At 35.0% G+C, this 22,872-nt stretch overlaps 2 long non-coding RNA genes across 3 annotated transcripts in view; one reads left to right on the forward strand and one right to left on the reverse strand.

The window, feature by feature from the left end:
• Positions 1-1,992: 1,992 nt before the first annotated feature.
• LOC108890720 (uncharacterized) lies at positions 1,993-11,236 on the forward strand. 2 transcript variants are annotated; one of them, XR_001962192.2, is made up of 6 exons: positions 1,993-2,300; positions 2,843-2,993; positions 9,137-9,204; positions 9,647-9,758; positions 10,197-10,258; positions 10,776-11,236. It is a non-coding gene; the product is annotated as an uncharacterized LOC108890720 (long non-coding RNA). The 2 variants fall into 2 exon arrangements; XR_007814338.1 differs by lacking the exons at positions 1,993-2,300; positions 2,843-2,993 and adding an exon at positions 6,889-7,321.
• The window catches only part of LOC127143132 (uncharacterized), a 115,930-nt gene continuing 103,313 nt past the window's right edge, over positions 10,256-22,872 (reverse strand). The window contains exon 5 of the long non-coding RNA XR_007814339.1: positions 10,256-10,805. This is a non-coding gene — a long non-coding RNA (uncharacterized LOC127143132). The remainder of the gene's footprint in view (positions 10,806-22,872) is intronic.

Below are 22,872 nucleotides of genomic sequence, written 5' to 3' on the forward strand. Positions count from 1 at the left end.
CCAGTGACTGAAACACACAGAGTAGACGGTCATGACCGGTCATGTGATCTGTGTCTTCAGTCGTGTTGGTCTGGATGGAGCCACAGTCCACTCTGATGGTACAGTGGTGATACAGAGTGGAGCGTCTTCCTTCACAAAGGATCTTTGGCTGAGTTTAGACAAACCAACACCTTGTATCATGAAGCAGTTTCTGGTTTTAACTGCTGATGGTGATGTGAAGCTGCTGCCTGATGGTTTCTACACTCAGCTTCCTCTGTGTATGTTTCCAACATGTCTCAGTGTGAGGTCCTTTATGTTTGTATTACCTGTGCAGGTGGGGGCGGAGCTCCTCTGACTGAACCCTGCAGGTGAAACTGGAGGCAAAAACCTGAGAGAACAAATTCTCCTCCGTCTCCAACAGCTGCTGACAGAGAGTGTTATTTCTGTCACTGACAGCTCTGTAAATCAGCTTTATAATGTTATTCCCTCGTCCTGTAAATCTGCTTTTAATGCAGCCGCCAAAAATCCCTGCACATCGCAAAGCTACGAGCAAAAGTCTTATCAAACTTCTGAGCTGCTCAGACCATCGCTCCCAGAAATAACTGCAGCAGCCTCGGCCTGTCACAGCACTCCTCACTGAAGTTATTTACCCAGAGAGAGAGGAGAGGGAGGGAGGGAGAGAGAGAGGGAGGGAGAGAGAGGGAGGGAGGGAGAGAGGGAGGGAGAGAGGGAGAGAGAGGGAGGGAGAGAGAGGGAGGGAGAGAGGGAGGGAGAGAGGGAGGAGGGAGAGAGGAGAGGGAGGAGAGAGGGAGGGAGGGAGAGAGGGAGGGAGAGAGGAGAGGAGGGAGGGAGAGAGGGAGGAGAGAGGGAGAGAGAGGAGGAGGGAGAGAGGGAGGAGAGAGAGAGGGAGGGAGGAGAGAGGGAGGGAGAGAGAGAGGGAGAGAGGGAGAGAGGGAGGGAGAGAGGGAGAGGGAGGGAGAGAGAGAGGAGGGAGAGAGGGAGAGAGAGAGGGAGGGAGAGAGGGAGGGAGACACTTCGTTGGATGGATGGATGGATGGATGGATGGGTGGGTGGGCACAGGGAGTCGGGGGGATGATGAAAGACAGAGGAAGGACTCAGGGTTGATGCTGCTGTAGTTTTAGTTTTAGGTCAGACTGGACTCACTGTCTGTGGAGGACTCAGTGACAGATCAGGGGTCGTATTCAGAAAACATCCTGAGGCTAAAAGAAGCTCTGAACTGGCTGAGGTCTAAGAATAAGCAGCGGCTCAGTCCTAACTTCTGGTGTGAGAGTGACTCTCAAAGTGTCTTAGCTCTAAAAGCAGGTCATGAATCATTGAGACGTGCTGACAGTCAGTCAGTGCTGCAGGAAGCTCATCACGTCACTGTTGAGGAAAAATACAAAGAGTCAGAACTTTGAATTCAATTTAATTTGATGAAAACATGTTGAAACTTAGTTTTCTGTTTTAATTCTTTAATAACTTTACAGATGGATTTTTATTATAAACGGTTGTGTTTGCCCACAGAGGTTTTTATTTGTATTAACATCCATAACTGTAACTGTGACTGTTACAGTCAGTTAAACAGTTAAACAGTCAGTTAAACAGTTAAACAGTCAGTTAAACAGTTAAACAGTCAGTTAAACAGGTCAGCTGGGAAAAGAGAACTTGTCCTTTTCTTGTCTGATTCACTGAAAAAGCTTCACCTCAGAACTTTTTCCCTTCAGAAAATGTCCATGCTTTTCCTCCTCTTTGTCCTTATCAGCTGCTGAATATCAGAGCGGAGCTTGGCAGTAAATTGAGTGAGGCCTCTGCATGTTGTTGAAGTGAGTTGAGAAGTTTTTTTAGTGTGTAAAGGGGAAGTCAGGACAAAGTGAAAAGCCATTAGTATTCCAGCTCTCGCTGCAGCCAGACTCCTGTGGGAGTGGAGGAAAACCCACAGCACGCTGGTAACAACACAACACACACACAGCAGGGGTCAGTGTTTGGACTACAAACATGGAGCTGACGTGACAATGTATGAGACATTGTAAACGTCAGCCTTTATTAGAGTCCAGACAGTAAATGAGTGGTCATGGTGTAAACTGAGCAGAGAGTGAATCTGAAGCTTTAATAAGATCTAAGATGAATTCATTCATTTAATGTTTGTGTTTTTGTTCTGTGTTTAAAAGTACAGACTCTTCTTCTTCTGAAGGAGCCGGGAGCTTCACCTGAACCTGAACCTGCTGCAGCTCTGAGTACAGACCTACCCGCACCTTTTGTCCCTCCTCTCTCTCCGTACTTTGTCTCAGCACCTGTCGGGTGTTCGCAGTCGTTTGTTTCTGGTAAACTCTTCTCTTAGCTCACAGAACATTTGTCTGTAAGTACGAAGTGATAACAGTTGAAACTTTACTCAACTACTGAACCTCTGAAGTACTTTACTTATATTTTCATTTTCTTCTGTTTCATCCTTTCACTTCACGATATTTAACTTTCGTTACGTTGCAAACTTCTGTCACTAATGCAGATATAATAAAGTCTGACCTATATTATAAAGTTAGATCAAATTCAGGAATCGATCATCTCCACCTTCATCAGCTGCAACATTAAACTGATGAACACATGAACGCAGCAGCACAGTGATATATGACTCTGAATGGGCCATAATGAGTTTTTTATTCATGAAGAATCATTTTTATGAATGAATCAACTCATTGTTTGAGCTGTAAACTAACCTGTTATCTGTCATCAGCAGCAGTTAATAAATATAGAAATGAATGGGTTATAAAATACATGAATAAATGAAGTCTGTTGGCAGTTCAATGTATAAGTAGTTAAACATAACTAAATTAATGTTTAAATATTTCTTTCTCTTTATTTGTTTCAGGATGAGATCTGTTCCTCAGTCAGTCCCCTGAACGCCTCGTCAGGAAACACAGGGATGACGCCATGTTGGTGACTTCACCAGCTCAGCACCACGATCCACAGGACCAGGACCAGGATCAGGACTAAGCCCAGGGTTAGGACTCCAGTTCAGGGTGAGACAGGTTCAGAGTGATTGTGTAGATTTGTGTAGTCCAGTCTGTGTCTGTGTGTTGGTCTTTAGATAAACCCCATGTTGGACTATGAGTAGTGTCACTTCATGCTGCACTCACAGCAGCTGGATTCAGAGTATTTACAGTCAGTAATAGTCCCTCTAACCCCCTGAGCCTGTCTGAGGAGACATCAGAGTCTCTAAGCCAGTTAGCTGCAGACAGCCAGAGACCTGAGAGTCTGTCTCACTGATCCAACCCTGTGCTCATGTTTAATAAAAAGGTAGAGGCTTGATTCTACTGTAACATTAAAGCTGTGTCTTCAGAAGTAAAGAAGTGACCAGCTGTGAAACAGATGTTCTCCTGGAGCTTCACAGCCTCCTGTGTTGCTGCTGTTGGTCTGTACCTGCAGCAGCTTCATACGAACACTGTGTTACCAGGCTGAGATGAGTGTGAGTTCTCAGGCTGGAGCTGCAGCAGAGATCACATGGGCAGAAGAAGAGCTGTGATTGGTCAGTGTGGTTTGTTTGATGATGGAGGAGGTCGGGGGTGAACGTGAAACTGTTTGAACCTCTGCGTCAGGAAGAGTTTTTATGTGATTCATGAATACGACGTGAAGTTTTCACTAAGACTGTTTAAAGCTTAGACGGCCATTTTGGCTCCTTTGACCCAGGAGCTGCTGCTCCCTGCATGTTGGTGACTCTGATTCACATCCTGCAGCCTCCTGTCTGTCCTGTATATACTGTAGATATACTGTAGATATGAGAGCCAGGTCCTCAGGTGTTACAGGAGCACACCTGCACTGCTCTTAGCGTGTGTTGCCATGGTAACGGCAGCTCTGACACACCTGAGTGTTTCCATGAGTGAAGCCTGAGTCCTCAGGGTTCAGTCTGTTACATCAGTCACAGTGACTCTTTCTCACTGTGTAACTCTGTCCATTGTTCCCAACATAGGGTCAGGACCCTCCAGAGGTCACCAGATAATCTGAGGGGTCGTCACATGACTCATGGGACTCAGCTCAGTTTCTCTGATTTTTGGTGAAATATTGAATCATAAACTGAAATGAAAACGCTCAGTGAGGAAGCACTGCTCCAGTCTTTCATTAGTTTAGAAGCTTGTCGTTGTGTTCTTCATGTGAAACCCTGAGATGAACAGTAACAGTAGCTGTAGCTGTCAGATAACGGAGTGCAGTAGAAGCAGGTCTGTTTTACAGCTGTGTGTTGAAGCACTTCCTGGTTCACTCAGGGTGAACAGACTGAGTCTTTGGAGGATGGAGCGTCGCTCTGACGAGGGTCTGCTCTAACATCAGCCTCATGGACACGTCGACAGATTTATCAGACGCATCGTGACCCAGGTCCAGACCTCAGCGACCTCTCAGCTACTCCTGAGTAGAGGTTTTACCCGGAGTACTCAGGTAAATGTACTCAGTTACTCTCAGCTCAGCTCCTCCTGGTGTTGAGCAGAGCGGCCTCAGTGACAGTCGTTTGGCGTCGCTCCTCCTCAGCTCCTGGAACAATCCCGCTCTCTCTGTTCGCTGTGCGGTCGCCATCCATCACCGGCGGCCGGTGGGTGCCCGGGCGACATTGTGTTTATGCAACTTAAAGAGCTTTTCTCTGCCCCGCCACAGTGATGTATCGCCCAGGAGCCCAGAACAGATGATGTGTGCAGTGGGAGGAGAGGAGAATGGATGAGGCGAGCTGGATGCACCTCGCTGGGAGAATGTGTCGATATTCATGTTAATAACAACAGAGAGTGGAGGGCTGCGATGAAACGGCTGAGGCTGTGGTTTGTGGAAGATTTAGAGGCTGTTACAGGAACTGTGTCAGTGTTAATGCTGATGACAGAGAGCAGAGGTGCGCAGGTGTTTCACAGGTCTGAGGCTGATTCCAGCTGGTTCAGGTTAAACAGGTAAAGTGTCTCTAAATGAACTCAGTTACCTGAGCTGCAGAGAGGACACAGAACATTTAGATGATGACACGGTGTGATGGTGATGTTCCTTATCTACACTCACCTGGATCTACACTCACCTGGTTCGACAGCCTTTTGGCTGAGAGCCTCTGAGCTTCTCCTTCAGTCTCTACTAATTACTACTGACTGACTGACTGACTGACTGACTGGGCAGCAGGTCGTCTCACATTTTCATATGCACACAGTTCATCTGTAAGTCATTAATACTAATAGGTTCAACATCCTCTTCCTCCTCCTCCTCCTCTTCTTCTGTCTCCTCCTCCTCCTCCTCCTCTTCTTGTCTCCCTCCTCCTCCTCCTCTGAGAACCTTTCAGTTTTTAACTCGAGTATTAACAAAAGCAGAATGTCAGTCGACTAATCTGCTCAGTCTTCCTCTGCTCTCTCTCTCTCTTCCAGTCTTCCTCCTAAAATACAGAGCTGGGGGGGTGGTGGGGGTGGTGGTGGTGGTTAATAACTTGCTTTGCTCTGGATGCTTTAAATTGGTTTCCACTGACACCTGCTATCTCTCAGCTGATAGCAGAGAGGACCTCATCAAGTGTAAAGACACTGATGGTGTGGAGCTGAACCCCCCCACACGTACGCAGATTTTATTGTTGTCGTGTCAAAGCCCAGAGTTTTGTTCCTGGTCCGGTGGCGATGTCGCCTTTCAGCTCTGCAGCTCTGTCACTTTTCAGCCGCCCTTGATGCCTTGTTAAGATAACCCATTCAGCTCTATTCAGGCTGTTTAATTGCTTCGCCACGAGGTCGGCTTATCTCAAATTAGACGCTCAAATATTGAAATATTTGTCATTACCAGGTTTCTTTTTTAGGCAGAAAGGGAAGATAATCCAGCGCAGGGCAGCAGAGGAAATGATGGACGTCCAACAAAAGGAGACAGAGTTAAAGGTGCAGGACACTGAAAATCATTTCTTCAGGCTTAACGTACTCAGCATGTGTGTCCTCTGGTTTACTGTTGATGCTTTAAAGCTTTCTCAGGTTTAAACCAGGTCTACATATGAACACTGTTCCTCTCTAATGTGATGTTAACAGAAAGTCCCAGTTTCTCTGTGATGAGTTCACTTTCCAGGAAATATGTCGACAAAACCCAGAAATATTCTGATGATCAGAAAGAGAAATGACTAAATCCATTTGTCTTTACAGCTCAGAAACATGTGGTTCATCATGTGCTTTGTTGTTTGTGAGGTGACACAGGAAAAACGTGAGAAGAGAGGAAATGAAATGTAACTGTTAGCATCTGCATTTATTGATGATCAGTTTGTACATTGATTATATGATCAGAATGTCTTATTATTAACAGCCTTTATTTATTGTTCAACAGCCCTGTGTGATTCCTGTTTGGTCAGAGTCCACAGACAGTGGTTCTAACATCCTGGGTAGTAAAGTTATTTAATGGAAATGATTGTATAGTTAAACTGTGTGATTCCTCCACATGTCACAAAGCAGGCTGCACAGGAGGACGACGAATTTTAGGAACAATCCTGGAGAACTGGAACAAGGTTGCCCTCATTTGCACTGGTGATATCAGTTTGAAATGACTGCGTGTGCCACAGCTGTTCTGAACAAACTCATGTCTTTTATGAGTGAAAATGTTTTCAGACACTAATCTGTACAAAAGAAACTGTCAGTGTGTAAATCGTCGTCATGTCGAAGATCACAGATGGAGCTGGACCTGCAGCACCTCCACCTGACACTCCATCAGTGATCATCTTCTGTGGACTGTTTAATAAAATAAATACATGGATGAATAATAATTACATGTATTTATCCTGAATGTAGCTGTGGAAAACGGTGAACACAACACTGCACATATGAAGATGCCTTATGAATATTAAAAAAAAAAAAAGATTTGTAAAGTCTTAGTAATAACTTTACCTGCCAACTCATAGTTACAGGACATACAATTAATGAATTAATGTTCAACATGAATTAACCACGTTACCGTTTCACACTGTCTTATTTTTGAAACGTAATCTGATGGTTGCTGTTGTCATATGTATAAATACATCCATGGTTTAAAGCCAGGCTAAGCTCCAAATACATGATGGATATATTTTAAGACCAATCAGGGGCGGTTGCTAGGCGGAAGAATCGACCGGCCAATCAGCGTTTTTCTGCCAGCTGGCTTACGTAAGTCGTCATTGACCGGGACGTATCTCCTCATTGGTCCTGACCTTCTGGGAGGAGCTCAGAGGGGCGGAGAAAGGAAGTGGGAAACAGATTTAAACCAGCCCTCGAACCGTCGCCTCTGTTTGCCAGTGCTGTTAGAAAACGTCGTTACCCGAGAGTCTGGATGCTACAACAAACTCTAGTGCTGCTTTGTATCGAACATGAGTGAGACTGGAGCTGAAAACAACTGCGGCGCGAAGGTAAGGCAGACAGTTTAGCGGCTAGCGTTAGCATGAGCCTTATCGGAGGGCATTAGCGGCTAGTGTTAGTATTAACGTTGTCGCAGAGCGTTAGCGGCTAGTGTTAGCATGAGCCTTGTCGGAGGGCATTAGCGGCTAGTGTTAGCATTAACGTTGTTGGAGAGCGTTAGCATTAGCATCGAGCGTTAGCATTAGCCTTATCTTTTAAATGTCTTTGGGGCTTTTCTCCTTCTGGTCGTCGTGTTATTTCGTGGGATAAAGTGTGTTTGTTTGTGTTTGTGTGTGAGCTGTGGAGGGAGGTAACTGTAACTGTAACTGTTCGGTCTGTTTGTCTGTTACACCTCCGTTAGCATCTCGTTACTCTGCAGACACGTTACTGCTTGTGTGTCTGTAGCTTTGTGGTAGTAATCTGTCTGTAGCCATCCCCTTCTGTATATTGATTAGAAATTAGAAATATAGACTTGAGACTTTATTGAGCTCCGCTTTGAGTTAAATCCAAGCTTAAAAACTGTATTTTAACTCTGTGCTCCTCCACAAACTTCAAACCTCGAGTAGGTCACAGTGTTAAAAATTATTATACAAGCTATTTAAACATTCCTCTCTGAGATCAGTCACAGAAATAATTTCTTCACCTCAACACTCGCAGTGGGATTGTTAAGGTTCTAGTGTTTAGTTTGACGTAGCGCTGCTTGCTATCAGGAAAACATGCGATGGTCGATATCACTGCTGAATATTGTGATAATGAACACATACCTCAGTGAACAGTGAGCAGGCTTTGCTGACACTGAGAAAATGAAAAGCATCACAGGATGACTTTAAGTCATAGCCCTGGTCCCACCACTGTAACCACTGGCCCGGGAACATCACTTTTAATTTGGCAGATAACAGTAAATGTTCCCTCTTAAAGAAGAAAATGGTTCTTCTGCTGCTCTCTGCCTCTTCACACACAACCTGTGTGTGGCGCTGTTCTCATGGGGTCAAAGCCTGAGCAGCGCACTGCTGTCTGAGAATCCCAACAATAAACACATGATTATATTATACATATTTCTGCTTGTCTCCCACTGTCATCAGGTCAGCCCAATGTGCTTCCACATCTACAGTACTCAGCAGATCAGAGAAGATAACATGTCATTCCTTCACTGTGAGCACTTTACTGTGACACCTTGTTAATAACACGTTAGCCGGTATATGCCGGCTTTCGGCCGGTATCATGAGTTGTTGACCGACAGGTGAAAACACCAGCAGCCAAAATGTCCGGTGAAAATTTCTGCCAAATGAATAGTCTGTTGTGTGATGTATAAAATGTGTTGATCACTGAGAGGGAAACTTATTTTGGACTTCACTGATGCGGACACTGTGCACTGTGTGTGTGTATATATATTCCCACATGTCTGAGACATCCCAGTGGGAGTTCAGTCGAGCTGACTATTTTATATAAGTTACATTTGTTGAATCATAACGTTTGTGCTCTATTGTCTAAGCTGTTAAATAGCTGCTTAACGCACGAGTCCGGTTGTTGGTCTATATGAACGGACATGTTGACCGTCAGAAAAACCTCAGTTTATAGCATCTACACAGGGGGCGGCGTCTGGGGCAGAACGGCTCCATCTGATTGGACAAACATGTTGACAAGTAGAGCGTGAATGCACAGCACATGGGAATATACCAGTTACCATAGTTCAAGCAGTCTTTGCTATATGCACATTGGTACATTTCAATATATCGTGCAGCCCTAGTTTTCAGTGTTGTATTCTTGTCCGCTGTTCAGAGTTTGGAGGTGAACTGTCTTTATTAATGAGCTTCTTTGTTTTTCAGTGTTTTCCAGGTTTACTGGTTCAGCTGCTGCAGCCTGGACACAAACACCAACTCTCAGCTGACAACAGGTATGTATCCTGAAGATTTACCCAGTCTGAAAAACATGTGTTGACGAGCTGAATTATTAATGTTGTGACAGTGTTATTGTCCTGTATTGAATATAATAATATCTGATTAAATTGTCAGAAAATAGTTAGAATCATTTCTGCCTGTGAACTGAAGTAGAATTCAAAATACCACGAGTTAAAACATTTACTGAAGTTAGTTTCCATTCTGCAGTTCACAGAAATAGACACGATTCCTCCAGTGATTAGTTGACAGTTAATGAAAGAAATGTAAAATTTCAGATCATTTTGGTTCATTGTCATGTGACAGTAAATGTTTGTTAAATGTTGTGGATCAGCTGTGATGATGAATATTTCTCTGTGTTTTCATGGTTAAACTGTTGGTGAGGAATAGGTAGTAATGTATTGATCATTTTCCTTTGTATGTTTCTCTGATTTCCTCCAGGTGTCACCACTTTGTCCATGACATCGTCCGTGATCACAGAGACATTGTCCATGATCACAGAGAGTCTTTGAACAATGAAGAAGTTGTTTGAGACCAGGACAGAGGCCTCCAGGTAATTCACAAACAGCTTTACATCAACTGTCCAACACAGAGCACTGACATTATAGATCTGCAGTAACTGATCTGAGGTCTGACAGTTTGATTTGTCACAAATAGACTGAACTTATTATTTAAGTCTGTTCATGAATGTTCAGTCAGTTCTCTCTCTCATTAGTGCAACAAATCATAAAACTGTGAGGAACTCATTCTGCTGTCAGAGTTAGTTCAGACTGTAACTGGAATCTTTCCAAAGCTGATTTAACTCTTGGACTAGTTCTGATTAGTCCAGAACCAGTTAGTCCACACTCTGGTGTCTTTGTAGGTTTACGGTCTTTTACTTCTCTGTCTTTTGACAGTTTGAAGTTCAATACCCAGAAACACTCTGTGCTTTTATTTTGATGTGTTAAAAGTCACATCTTTATATTAATGTTTGTTGTGTTTTTCTCCACAGGATTCAAACTTGAACCATTAAACCACAGAGAGAAGAGACAGACGTGAAGACATTTCCAGAAGGTCAGTGTTAGTTTATTCCTTTCAGTCTGACTGTCATTATCTCAGCTGCAGTAACTTGTCAGTTTTAATTGGTCTTAATTAGTATTTTTCAATAATGTAAAATGCAGCTCTAAGAATTAAGTATGAAGCCTGTAAAATAGAAACTTAAATAAATGTCTAAACAAGTCAAACCCATAAAAAGTTAAGTACAAAACCTTTAAAGATTAATATAAACCGTCAACCTAAAATATGTCTGAATAATGACCATAAAACCTTTTAAAAGTTAAGCATGAAACCATAGAAAATTAATGTAGTAACTTCCATAGATGAACATGTCTGCGCAGCATCTCTGTGATTGTTAACTGTTTGTGAGACAGTTATTAATTAAATACTACATATTATACTTTGGAAAATGTGCCAATGACTGCATTACGTATGGTACACTTGAACAACAGGAGATCAACATTTGACAGCAGTTAGATGATGGAGGTCTTTGGTTAACAGCTTTGTAACACTTATTTTCTTTCATCCACTTCAGGTCTTCAGCTGCTCATCTAATCATCTTCTCCTGCAGAGACAAGAACATGTGTTAATCAGACAGAATTTAACAGTGGTCGATAAACATGAACTGTGACTTACATACAGCTATTGAAACTGCTTTACTGCACAGTACTTAACAAGGTAAATGAAAATCTAAAATTCAAACCTATGAGAGAGTTTTTGCCTTTCCTTATGTTTCTTTTCAGAAATTATTATACTAAAATGATTTAAGAATAATCTTACATCTTAACTTTGTTTTCCAGACAGACACACACACCTCTACACAGCATTTGTGGGTTAACTTAGAGTTTTACTTGTATTTTCCTATTTCAAACAGTGCAAAATCAATACTCAAATCCAATCTACTACTGTGTACATAGTCCTGTTTATATCATTCCTTACTTTCTATTTCTCCTGTTGCATTACTGAATTTCCCAGCTGTGGGACTAATAAATACTTCAAAACACTGAACATTTTGCTAGTCTGTTGAATATTTTTAGACTGAGGCCACTTGTAAATCAAACGTTTTTGACGCTACATACTATACTATGACATTTTTAGGTGACTTTTGACTTTTTTGACCGTTTTTGATGCCATACTATACTATGACTTTTTAAGGTGATTTTTGATGCCATACTATACTATGACTTTTTAGGTGATTTTTGATGCCATACTATACTATGACTTTTTTTGACCATTTTTGATGCCATACTATACTATGACTTTTTTAGGTGATTTTTGATGCCATACTATAATATGACTTTTTTAGGTGATTTTTGATGCCATACTATACTATGACATTTTTAGGTGATTTTTGATGCCATACTATACTATGACTTTTTTTGACCATTTTTGATGCCATACTATACTATGACTTTTTTAGGTGATTTTTGACATTTTTGACCATTTTTGATGCCATACTATACTATGACTTTTTTTGACCGTTTTTGATGCCATACTATACTATGACTTTTTTTGACCATTTTTGATGCCATACTATACTATGACTTTTTTAGGTGATTTTTTGATGCCATACTATACTATGACTTTTTTGATTTTTGATGCCATACTATACTATGACTTTTTAGGTGATTTTTGATGCCATACTATACTATGACTTTTTTTGACCATTTTTGATGCCATACTATACTATGACTTTTTTAGGTGATTTTTGATGCCATACTATACTATGACTTTTTTAGGTGATTTTTGATGCCATACTATACTATGACATTTTTTAGGTGATTTTTGATGCCATACTATACTATGACTTTTTTTTGACCATTTTTGATGCCATACTATACTATGACTTTTTTAGGTGATTTTTTTGACCATTTTTGATGCCATACTATACTATGACTTTTTTTGACCGTTTTTGATGCCATACTATACTATGACTTTTTTTGACCATTTTTGATGCCATACTATACTATGACTTTTTTGTGATTTTTGACATTTTTGACCGTTTTTGATGCCATACTATACTATGACTTTTTATAGGTATTTTTGATGCCATACTATACTATGACTTTTTTAGGTGATTTTTGATGCCATACTATACTATGACTTTTTTTGACCGTTTTTGATGCCATACTATACTATGACATTTTTTAGGTGATTTTTGATGCCATACTATACTATGACTTTTTTTGACCGTTTTTGATGCCATACTATACTATGACTTTTTTTGACCATTTTTCATGCCATACTATACTATGACTTTTTTAGTGATTTTTGATGCCATACTATACTATGACTTTTTTTGACCGTTTTTGATGCCATACTATACTATGACTTTTTTTGACCGTTTTTGATGCCATACTATACTATGACTTTTTTAGGTGATTTTTGACATTTTTGACCGTTTTTGATGCCATACTATACTATGACTTTTTTAGGTGATTTTTGATGCCATACTATACTATGACTTTTTTTGATTTTTGATGCATACTATATATGACTTTTTTAGGTGATTTTTGATGCCATACTATATATGACTTTTTTAGTGATTTTTGATGCCATACTATAATATGACTTTTTTAGGTGATTTTTGATGCCATACTATACTATGACTTTTTTATGATTTTTGATGCCATACTATAATATGACTTTTTAGGTGATTTTTGATGCCATACTATACTATGACTTTTTTTGATTTTTGATGCCATACTTTTTAATTTTGATGCCATACTATACTATGACATTTTGATGCATACTATACTATGACTTTTTTTATTTTTGATGCTGATTTTTGTTTTTGACCATTTTTGATGCCATACTATACTATGACTTTTTTAGGTTTTTGATGCCATACTATACTATGACTTTTTTTAGGTGATTTTTGATGCCAACTATACTATGACTTTTTTAGGTGATTTTTTGATGCCATACTATACTATGACTTTTTTGGTGATTTTTTGATGCCATACTATACTATGACTTTTTTTGACCGTTTTTGATGCCATACTATATTATGACTTTTTTTGATTTTGATTTTTTGACCATTTTTGATGCCATACTATACTATGACTTTTTTAGGTAATTTTTGATGATACTATGACTTTTTAGGTGATTTTTGATGCCATACTATACTATGACTTTTTTAGGTGATTTGATGCCATACTATACTATGACATTTTTTGGTGATTTTGATGGACTTTTTTTTTTTGATGCCATACTACTATGACTTTTTTGACCGTTTTTGATGCCATACTATACTATGACTTTTTTAGGTGATTTTTGACTTTTTTTGACGATTTTTTGATGCCATACTATACTATGACTTTTTTGACCGTTTTTGATGCCATACTATACTATGACTTTTTTTGCCGTTTTTGATGCCATACATACTATGACTTTTTTTGACCATTTTTGATGCCATACTATACTATGACATTTTTAGGTGATTTTTGATGCCATAATACTATGACTTTTTTTGACCATTTTTGATGCCATACTATACTATGACTTTTTTAGGTGATTTTTGACATTTTTTGACCGTTTTGATGCCATACTATACTATGATTTTTACGATTTTTGACATTTTTGACCATTTTTGATGCCATACTATACTATGACTTTTTTTGATTTTTGATGCCATACTATACTATGACATTTTTTGGTGATTTTTGATGCCATACTATACTATGACTTTTTTGATGCATACTATGACTTTTTTAGGTGATTTTTTTATGCCATACTATACTATGACTTTTTTTGACATTTTTGATGCCATACTATACTATGACTTTTTTAGGTGATTTTTTATGCCATACTATACTATGACTTTTTTAGGTGATTTTTGATGCCATACTATACTATGGTGATTTTTGATGCCATACTATACTATGATTTTTTAGGTGATTTTTGATGCCATACTATACTATGACTTTTTTGATTTTTGATGCCATACTATACTATGACTTTTTTTGACCGTTTTGATGCCATACTATACTATGACATTTTTTTGACATTTTTGATGCCATACTATACTATGACTTTTTTTGACCATTTTTGATGCCATACTATACTATGACTTTTTTGTATTTTTGATGCCATACTATACTATGACTTTTTTAGGTGATTTTTGATGCCATACTATACTATGACTTTTTTTGACCATTTTTGACCATACTATACTATGACTTTTTTGATGACTATGACTTTTTTTGATTTTTGATGCCATACTATACTATGACTTTTTTTGATTTTTGTTTTTGATGCCATACTATACTATGACTTTTTTTGACATTTTTGATGCCATACTATACTATGACTTTTTTGATTTTTATGCCATACTATACTATGACTTTTTTAGGTGATTTTTGATGCCATACTATACTATGACTTTTTTTGACCATTTTTGATGCCATATACTATGACTTTTTTTGATGCCATACTATACTATGTTTTTGACCATGCCATACTATGACTTTTTTTGACCATTTTTGATGCCATACTATACTATGACTTTTTTGGTGATTTTTGATGCCATACTATACTATGACTTTTTTCATTTTTGATGCCATACTATACTATGACTTTTTTAGGTGATTTTTGATGCCATACTATACTATGACTTTTTGGTGATTTTTGATGGTGATTTTTGATGCCATACTATACCATTTTTGATGCCATACTATACTATGACTTTTTTGGTGATTTTTGTGACTTTTTTGTTTTGATGCCATACTATACTATGACTTTTTTGATTTTTTGATGCCATACTATACTATGACTTTTTTAGGTGATTTTTGATGCCATACTATACTATGACTTTTTTAGGTGATTTTTGATGCCATACTATACTATGACATTTTTGATGCCATACTATACTATGACTTTTTTGACCATTTTTGATGATACTATACTATGACTTTTTTAGGTGATTTTTGATGCCATACTATACTATGACTTTTTTGGTGATTTTTGATGCCATACTATACTATGACTTTTTTTGACCTTTTTGATGCCATACTATACTATGACTTTTTTTGATTTTTGATGCCATACTATACTATGACTTTTTTTTTGATTTTTGATGCCATACTATACTATGACTTTTTTGGGTGATTTTTGATGCCATACTATACTATGACTTTTTTTTGATTTTTGATGCCATACTATACTATGACTTTTTTGATTTTTGATGCCATACTATACTATGACTTTTTTGGTGATTTTGATGCCATACTATACTATGACTTTTTTTTTTTTGATTTTTGATGCCATACTATACTATGACTTTTTTTTTTGATTTTTGATGCCATACTATACTATGACTTTTTTTTGATTTTTGATGCCATACTATACTATGACTTTTTTAGGTGATTTTTGATGCCATACTATACTATGACTTTTTTTGACCATTTTTGATGCCATACTATACTATGACTTTTTTTGATTTTTGATGCCATACTATACTATGACTTTTTTTTGATTTTTGATGCCATACTATACTATGACTTTTTTGATTTTTTGATGCCATACTATACTATGACTTTTTTGGGTGATTTTTGATGCCATACTATACTATGACTTTTTTGATTTTTGATGCCATACTATACTATGACTTTTTTTGATTTTTGATGCCATACTATACTATGACTTTTTTTGATTTTGATGCCATACTATACTATGACTTTTTTATGATTTTTGATGCCATATATACTATGACTTTTTTTGAATTTTTGATGCCATACTATACTATGACTTTTTTGATTTTTTGATTTTGATGCCATACTATACTATGACTTTTTTTGACCATTTTTGATGCCATACTATACTATGACTTTTTTTGATTTTTTTTGACTATGACTTTTTTTTTGATTTTTGATGCATACTATACTATGACTTTTTTTGATTTTGATGCCATACTATACTATGACTTTTTTTTTTTTGATGCCATACTATACTATGACTTTTTTTGACCGTTTTTGATGCCATACTATACTATGACTTTTTTTTTTTTTTGATGCCATACTATACTATGACTTTTTTGACTTTTTGATGCCATACTATACTATGACTTTTTTTTGATTTTTGATGCCATACTATACTATGACTTTTTTTTGACCATTTTTGATGCCATACTATACTATGACTTTTTTTTTTTGATGCATACTATACTATGACTTTTTTTTGTTTTTGATGCCATACTATACTATGACTTTTTTTTGATTTTTGATGCCATACTATACTATGACTTTTTTTTTTTGATGATGATTTTTGATGTGACCATACTATACTATGACTTTTTTTGATGCTATACTATGACTTTTTTGATGATTTTGATGCCATACTATACTATGACTTTTTTGACCATTTTTGATGCCATACTATACTATGACTTTTTTTGATTTTTGATGCCATACTATACTATGACTTTTTTTGATTTTTGATGCCATACTATACTATGACTTTTTTGACCGTTTTTGATGCCATACTATACTATGACTTTTTTGATTTTGAATACTATACTATGACTTTTTTGATTTTTGATGCCATACTATGACCTTTTTGATGCCTACTATACTATTTTTTGATTTTTGATGCCATACTATACTATGACTTTTTTGATTTTTTGATGCCATACTATACTATGACTTTTTTTTTTTTTTTGATGCCATACTATACTATGACTTTTTTTTTTTGATGCCATACTATACTATGACATTTTTGATGACTATGACTTTTTTTGCTATACTATGACTTTTTTTGATTTTTGATGTGATGTTTTTGATGCCATACTATACTATGACTTTTTTGATTTTTGATGCCATACTATACTATGACTTTTTTTGATTTTTGATGCATACTATATGATTTTTTTGACCGTTTTTGATGCCATACTATACTATGACTTTTTGATGCCATACTATACTATGACTTTTTTTGACCATTTTTGATGCCATACTATACTATGACTTTTTTTAGGTGATTTTGATGCCATACTATACTATGACTTTTTAGGTGATTTTTGATGCCATACTATACTATGACTTTTTTTTTTTGATTTTTGATGCCATACTATACTATGATTTTTTTGTTTTTTGATGCCATACTATACTATGACTTTTTTGGTGATTTTTGATGCCATACTATACTATGACTTTTTTTGTTTGATGCCATACTATACTATGACTTTTTTTTTTTGATGCCATACTATACTATGACTTTTTTGATTTTTGATGCCATACTATACTATGACTTTTTTGATTTTTGATGCCATACTATACTATGACTTTTTTTTTTTGATGCCATACTATACTATGACTTTTTTTGACCATTTTTGATGCCATACTATACTATGACTTTTTGATGCCATACTATACTATGACTTTTTTGATTTTTGATTTTGATGCCATACTATACTATGACTTTTTTGACCATTTTTGATGCCATACTATACTATGACTTTTTGATTTTTGATGCCATACTATACTATGACTTTTTTTGACCGTTTTTGATGCCATACTATACTATGACTTTTTGGTGATTTTTGATGCCATACTATACTATGACTTTTTTTGACTTTTTGATGCCATATACTATGACTTTTTTTGATTTTTGATGCCATACTATACTATGACTTTTTTTTGACCGTTTTTGATGCCATACTATACTATGACTTTTTTGATTTTGATGCCATACTATACTATGACTTTTTTGACCGTTTTTGATGCCATACTATACTATGATTTTTTTGATTTTTGATGCCATACTATACTATGACTTTTTTAGGTGATTTTTGATGATGACTTTTTTTTTTTTGATGCCATACTATACTATGACTTTTTTAGGTGATTTTTGATGCCATACTATACTATGACTTTTTTGATTTTTGATGCCATACTATACTATGACTTTTTTGACTTTTGATGCCATACTATACTATGACTTTTTTTGATTTTTGATGCCATACTATACTTTTTTGATTTTTGATGTTTTTTTTTGATGTATACTATGACTTTTTTTTTTTGATGCCATACTATACTATGACTTTTTTTGTTTTTGATGCCATACTATACTATGACTTTTTTTGACCATTTTTGATGCCATACTATACTATGACTTTTTTTGATTTTTGATGCCATACTATACTATGACTTTTTTTTGATTTTTGATGCCATACTATACTATGACTTTTTTTGACTTTTTTTTGATGCCATACTATACTATGACTTTTTTTGACCATTTTTGATGCCATACTATACTATGACTTTTTTGATTTTTGATGCATACTATACTATGACTTTTTGACTATACTTTTTTTTTGATTTTGATGCCATACTATACTATGACTTTTTTGATTTTTGATGCCATACTATACTATGACTTTTTTTGATTTTTGATGCCATACTATACTATGACTTTTTTTGATTTTTGATTACTATACTATGACTTTTTTATTTTTGATGCCATACTATACTATGACTTTTTTTAGGTGATTTTTGATGCCATACTATACTATGACTTTTTTTTTTTTGATTTTTGATGCCATACTATACTATGACTTTTTTTTGACATTTTTGATGCCATACTATACTATGACTTTTTTAGGTGATTTTTGATGCCATACTATACTATGACTTTTTTTTTTTGATTTTTGATGCCATACTATACTATGACTTTTTTTTTTTTGATGCCATACTATACTATGACTTTTTTTTTGATTTTTGATGCCATACTATACTATGACTTTTTTTTGATTTTTGATGTACTATACTATGACTTTTTTTTTGATTTTGATGATGACTTTTTGATTTTTGATGCCATACTATACTATGACTTTTTTTGATTTTTGATGCCATACTATACTATGACTTTTTTTGTTTTTGATGCCATACTATACTATGACTTTGCTATGACTTTTTTTTTTTTGATGCCATACTATACTATGACTTTTTTTGATTTTGATGCCATACTATACTATGACTTTTTTTTGATTTTTGATGCCATACTATACTATGACTGATTTTTGATGCCATACTATACTATGACTTTTTTTGATTTGATGCCATACTATACTATGACTTTTTTGGTGATTTTTGATGCCATACTATACTATGACTTTTTTTTGATTTTTGATGCCATACTATACTATGACTTTTTTTGATGTTTTTGATTTTGATGCCATACTATACTATGACTTTTTTGATTTTTGATGCCATACTATACTTTTTTGATTTTTTTTGATGCCATACTATACTATGACTTTTTTTGATTTTTGATGCCATACTATACTATGACTTTTTTGATTTTTGATGTATGTTTTTTGATGCCATACTATACTATGACTTTTTTTGATTTTTGATGCCATACTATACTATGACTTTTTGACATACTATACTATGACTTTTTTTGATGATTTTTGATGCCATACTATACTATGACTTTTTTTTGTTTTGATGCCATACTATACTATGACTTTTTTTTTTGATGTTTTTTTTTGATTTTGATGCCATACTATACTATGACTTTTTGATTTTTGATGCCATACTATACTATGACTTTTGATGCCATACTATACTATGACTTTTTGATTTTTGATGATACTATGACTTTTTTTTTTTGATGCCATACTATACTATGACTTTTTTTGATTTTGATGCCATACTATACTATGACTTTTTTTGATTTTTGATGCCATACTATACTATGACTTTTTTTTTGACCGTTTTTGATGCCATACTATACTATGACTTTTTTTGATTTTTGATGCCATACTATACTATGACTTTTTTTTGATTTTTGATGCCATACTATACTATGACTTTTTGATGACTTTTGATGCCATACTACTATGACTTTTTTGACCGTTTTTGATGCCATACTATACTATGACTTTTTTTGATTTTTGATGCCATACTATACTATGACTTTTTTGATTTTTGATGCCATACTATACTATGACTTTTTTTGATTTTTGATGCCATACTATACTATGACTTTTTTTGATTTTTGATGCCATACTATACTATGACTTTTTTTGATTTTGATGCCATACTATGACTTTTGATGCCATACTATACTATGACTTTTTTTTTTGATTTTTGATGCCATACTATACTATGACTTTTTTTGACATTTTTGATGCCATACTATACTATGACTTTTTTTTGATTTTTGATGCCATACTATACTATGACTTTTTTTTGATTTTTGATGCCATACTATACTATGACTTTTTTTTTTTGATGACTGATTTTTGCCATACTATACTATGACTTTTTTGACCTTTTGATGCCATACTATACTATGACTTTTTTGATTTTGATGCCATACTATACTATGACTTTTTTTGATTTTTGATGCCATACTATACTATGATTTTTTGATTTTTGATGCCATACTACTATGACTTTTTGATGCCATACTATACTATGACTTTTTTTTGATTTTTGATGCCATACTATACTATGACTTTTTTTTTTTTGATTTGATGCCATACTATACTATGACTTTTTTTTGTTTTTGATGCCATACTATACTATGACTTTTTTTGACCTGCCATACTATACTATGACTTTTTTGATTTTTGATGCCATACTATACTATGACTTTTTTGACTTTTTTGTTTTTGATGCCATACTATACTATGACTTTTTTTGGTGATTTTTGATGCCATACTATACTATGACTTTTTTTTGATTTTTGATGCCATACTATACTATGATTTTTGATGCCATACTATTGACTTTTTGTGACTTTTTTGATTTTTGACATACTATACTATGACTTTTTTGACTTTTTGATATACTATACTATGACTTTTTTTTGTTTTGATGCCATACTATACTATGACTTTTTTGATTTTTGATGCCATACTATACTATGACTTTTTGACCTTTTTGATGCCATACTATACTATGACTTTTGATGCCATACTATACTATGACTGCCATATACTATGACTTTTTTTTTTTGATTTTTGATGCCATACTATACTATGACTTTTTTGACCATTTTTGATGCCATACTATACTATGACTTTTTTTGATTTTTTGATGCCATACTATACTATGACTTTTTTGGTGATTTTTGATGCCATACTATACTATGACTTTTTTTGATTTTTTGATGCCATACTATACTATGACTTTTTTGATTTTTGATGCCATACTATACTATGACTTTTTTTGATTTTTTTTTGATGCCATACTATACTATGACTTTTTTTGTTTTTGATGCCATACTATACTATGACTTTTTTTGATTTTTGATGACTATGATTTTTTTTTGATGCCATACTATACTATGACTTTTTTGTGATTTTTGATGCCATACTATACTATGACTTTTTTTGATTTTTGATGCCATACTATACTATGACTTTTTTTTTTTTTTTGATGCCATACTATACTATGACTTTTTTGACCTTTTTGATGCCATACTATACTATGACTTTTTTTTTTTGATGCCATACTATACTTTTTTTTTTGATGATACTATGACTTTTTTGATTTTTGATGCCATACTATACTATGACTTTTTTTGATTTTGATGCCATACTATACTTATGACTTTTTTTGATTTTTGATGCCATACTATACTATGACTTTTTTTTGATTTTTGATGCCATACTATACTATGATGACATACTATACTATGACTTTTTTTGTTTTGATGTGACTTTTTTTTTTGATGCCATACTATACTATGACTTTTTTTTGATTTTGATGCCATACTATACTATGACTTTTTTTGTTTTTGATGCTATACTATGACTTTTTTACTTTTTTTGGTGTTTTGATGCTATACTATGACTTTTTTTTTTGATGCCATACTATACTATGACTTTTTTGTGATTTTTGATGCCATACTATACTATGACTTTTTTTTTTTGATTTTTGATGCCATACATGACTATGATTTTTTTGATTTTTGACATACTATACTATGACTTTTTTTTTTTTGATGCCATACTATACTATGACTTTTTTTGATTTTTTGATGCCATACTATACTATGACTTTTTTTATGATTTTGATGCCATACTATACTATGACATTTTGATGCTATGATTTTTTGATGCCATACTATACTATGACTTTTTTTTTGATGCCATACTATACTATGACTTTTTTTTGATTTTTGATGCCATACTATACTATGACTTTTTTTTGATTTTTGATGCCATACTATACTATGACTTTTTTGATTTTTGATGCCATACTATACTATGACTTTTTTTGATTTTTGATGCCATACTATACTATGACTTTTTGATTTTGATGCCATACTATACTATGACTTTTTTTGTTTTTGATGCCATACTATACTATGACTTTTTTGATTTTTTGATGCCATACTATACTATGACTTTTTTTGATTTTTTGATGCCATACTATACTATGACTTTTTTTGATTTTGATGCCATACTATACTATGACTTTTTTTGATTTTTGATGCCATACTATACTATGACTTTTTTTGATTTTTGACGCCATACTATACTATGACTTTTTGAGTGACATTTTTGATGCCATACTATACTATGACTTTTTTTGACCATTTTTGATGCCATACTATACTATGACTTTTTTTTTTTGGACGCCTCTATACTATGACTTTTTGACTTTTTGATGCCATAC

The sequence above is a fragment of the Lates calcarifer genome, linkage group LG12 (assembly GCF_001640805.2).
Source record: "Lates calcarifer isolate ASB-BC8 linkage group LG12, TLL_Latcal_v3, whole genome shotgun sequence".
Taxonomy (NCBI): Eukaryota; Metazoa; Chordata; class Actinopteri; family Centropomidae; genus Lates; species Lates calcarifer.